This window comes from Urocampus carinirostris, chromosome 3 (genome assembly GCF_059441175.1).
Source record: "Urocampus carinirostris isolate Australia breed hairy pipefish chromosome 3, RoL_Ucar_1.0, whole genome shotgun sequence".
Taxonomy (NCBI): Eukaryota; Metazoa; Chordata; class Actinopteri; order Syngnathiformes; family Syngnathidae; genus Urocampus; species Urocampus carinirostris.
Window position 1 is genome coordinate 61,466,898 of NC_142351.1, and position 3,602 is coordinate 61,470,499.

The 3,602-nt window shown below is 41.0% G+C and overlaps 1 protein-coding gene across 1 annotated transcript in view; it reads right to left on the reverse strand.

The window, feature by feature from the left end:
- The window catches only part of LOC148370338 (high affinity cGMP-specific 3',5'-cyclic phosphodiesterase 9A-like), a 28,118-nt gene that overhangs the window by 23,734 nt on the left and 782 nt on the right, over window positions 1-3,602 (reverse strand). The window lies entirely within an intron of this gene.

Below are 3,602 nucleotides of genomic sequence, written 5' to 3' on the forward strand. Positions count from 1 at the left end.
CCTGTGTGCCCTGCGATTGGCTGGCCAGTTCAGGGTGTCCCCTGCCCACTGCCCGATGATTGCTGGGATGGGCTTCAGCACCCCTGCGACCCTACTGAGGATAAGCGGTGCAGCTAATGAGATGAGATAATATTTTGCCATTATGGCTCTTTCGGTCAAAAAGGTTACCGCCCTCTGTATTGAAGTTATTCTGATAAATCTATCATGAATAATATGCTGATCATTTTTTCCTCCAAATCACTAAATCCAATGAAATTCATCTTCACTGTTACATAAAACATTTCGCGGCTTAAGTTTTCCGGTTCTACGTCGCTTATGTCAGACTCATGGTTAACTCCGCTTTCTCCTTTTCATTATTTTCAGCATTTCGGTGTCATTTCTGTTCACTTGTTTTTTCGATCTCCTGCTTAAAAATGTCCCCCAAGTGAAATGTCCCATCTAGAGGGAGCGCGCATACGTCACTAGCGCAAACGTCACTAAACCGTATCTCATTTTTTGGGAAATGTGATAGAACAGTAAAGCACAGAGCTTTTGCGCCCTGTATAGAAATCTATTTTGAGCTAGTTGAAAATATTCACTTTGGCGAAATGATTATCTTCAGAACGTTCGTGTCCTGATTGGTAAGAAATGGTGGTGTCATTTAGCGCAGCAAGACACAGCAAGGATGAAATCATCAACACTAGGCCTAGAGTGCCCCCTTGAGGTCCATCCATCCATTATCTGCACCGCTTATCCTCAGTAGGGTCGCGGTGGTGCTGAAGCCCATCCCAGCCATCTTCAGACAGTGGGCGGGAGACACCCTAAACTGGTTGCCAGCCAGTCGCAGGGCACACAGGGACAGACAATTTGCTCGCCCATTCAAACCTAGGGACAATTTGGACCGGCCAATTAACCTGACATGCATGTTTTTGGAATGTGGGAGGAAACCGGAGTGCACGGAGGAAACCCACGCAAGCACGGGGAGAACATGCAAACTCCACAAAGGAAGGTTGGTAGCTGGATTTGAACCCATGACCTCAGAACTGTGTCGCACACACGCTAACCACCGCGCCGTGTTGCCCCCTTGAGGTATAGTGAGAAAATAACATGTCAAAAGATATATTATCACCGGTCTGGTCATCAGCACGGCGGCGCAGTGGTTAGCGCGTGTGCGGCACTGTTCTGAGGTCGTGAGATCGAACCTCCTGTGTGGAATTTGCATGTTCTCCCCGTGCTTGCGTGGGTTTCCTCCGGGCACTCCAGTTTCCTCCCACATTCCAAAAACATGCATGTCAGGTTAATTGGCCGGTCCAAATTGTCCCTAGGTGGGAATGAGCAAGCAAATTGTCTGTCCCTGGGTGCCCTGCAACTGGCTGGCAACTAGTTCAGGGTGTCCCCTGCCCACTGCCCGAAGATAGCTGGGATGGGCTCCAGCTCCCCCGCGACCCTACTGAGGATAAGCGGTGCAGATAATGGATGGATGGATGGATGGATGGATGGATGGATGGACGGTCTGGACATCAAACCTCGGACCTATGCCAAGGCTGTGGCAAATAAAAGTATTGCAACGGATGCTGATCAAGATTCTGCTGAGCAACAGGTCTTTGCTTTTTTGAGTAAAAGAGGGATATTATTAATGCTGAGGACATAGAAGCATGCCATCTATTATCAAGAGGTGAGTAGGATTACAATTACAAAATTGCACAATTACCTGATCTTAAACCAGCATGCACTTATAGTGGCTTAAAATGCGGTGCGCCTTATGTATGGAAAACGTTTTAAAATATATCATTCATTGAAGGTGCGCCTTATAACACGGTGCACCTTATAGTGCGGAAAACACGGTACTTGAAGTTCTTACAATAGAAATTATAAATGAAAAAAGGAGAAATATTATAGTCAGTGGTGTATATAGATCACCGGGCTCAAATCTTGAAACCTTCACAAACTGGGCTGAAAAAAAATATTCAACAATAGGCAACAAAACACTATTCATCTGTGGAGATTCCAACATTGATCTAATGAATAGAATAGAATAGAATAGAATAGAATAGAATAGAATATACCTTTATTGTCATTGTTACAAAATGGGTTGAACATATTGTGACAACGAAATTGGACCTGGCACTCCAGTTTCAGATTTAACAGTGAGGATAAAAGAAAAGAAAGAAGATAAAGAAACAAAGAAGATAAGGTGATAATTTACTCAATATAAAGGAACAAAGAAGATAAAGGTTATAATCTACAAAATATTTACACAATAAATGTGGGCATGTAGCATGTTACATACAGTTTTGGGATCGTACTAGTGCAATATGAGGTAGTGCAAAAATAGGCAACATTGTGCAAATTGAGCATAGGCATGAATACAATTTTACATCTGTATGAGGTAGTGTGTTTGCAAGAGTTTCAGTTTTTGTGCGGTGTGTGCTAAGGGTGGTAATGGTTCTGGGGAAGAAACTGTCTCTGAGTCTGTTTGTTTTTGTTTTGTGTGACATGTGGCGTCTGCCGGAAGGCAGCAGGTCAAAGAATCCAATCAAACATAAATACATTGATGACTATATTAATATAATGTACAGTATGAGTTTGTACCCAACAATATTAACGCCTAGTAGAATCACTTCACACAGTGCAACGCTCATTGAAAATATATTTACAAATAATATTGAATTTACTAACGTCAGCGGATTACTGGTTTGTGATATTTCTGATCACCTACCAGTATTTACAGTGTATGATGAAAAGGTTACTGGACAAGAATCAACTAAGAGATATGTTTACAAACGAGTTAGAACCTAAGAGACTATTATATCACTCTATGATGACTTTGGTACAGATGGTGTGGATCATGAGTTTGACATATTTTTGGAAATATTCACCAATAAGTATAACAAAAACTGTCCAATAAGACAAACTAATATTAAGAATAAATCTGTAAAGCATCCATGGATAACTAAGGGTTTATATAATGCTTGTAAGAAAAAAAACAGCTTGTATAGAAAATGTATTAAACTAAGAACTGAGGAAGCCGAATCCCGATATAAAACGTATAAAAACAAATTGACAGGAATATTAAGAGCGAGCAAGAAATGATACTATACCAAATTATTACATAATAACAAAAGTAATCTTAAAGGTATTTTGGATATATTAAATAGTATGATAAAAGGAAAGAATGTAAGTGCTGTATTTTCCGCACTTTAAGGCGCACCTAAAATCTGTTTTTTTTTTTAAAAAGCTGACTATGCGCCTTATAATCCGGTGCGCCTTACAATGGGACTTCGCTACTTTGCGCTTCGACGTTCGCAGATTCAGAGCTTCGCGGGCCTAAAAAAATAATAATTATAAAATAAAATATTTTTGTTTTTAAAAATACTTTTTTTTAAGGTGCGCCGCTACTTCGCGGATTTTCACTTTTCGCGGGTGGTTTTGGTCCCCATTAACCGCGATAACCGAGGTCCCACTGTATATATGGATCAATATTGAGCCGCGACAGGTCTCGCAACTTACGGTAAGCAGCCACCGACTCAATTTTTCGCGTAGAAGAAGAAGTGCGCTGTGCATCCTGGGAAATATTAAACAACGATTCTCTTTTATTTGTGCGTTAGTATAAAGACCCTGAA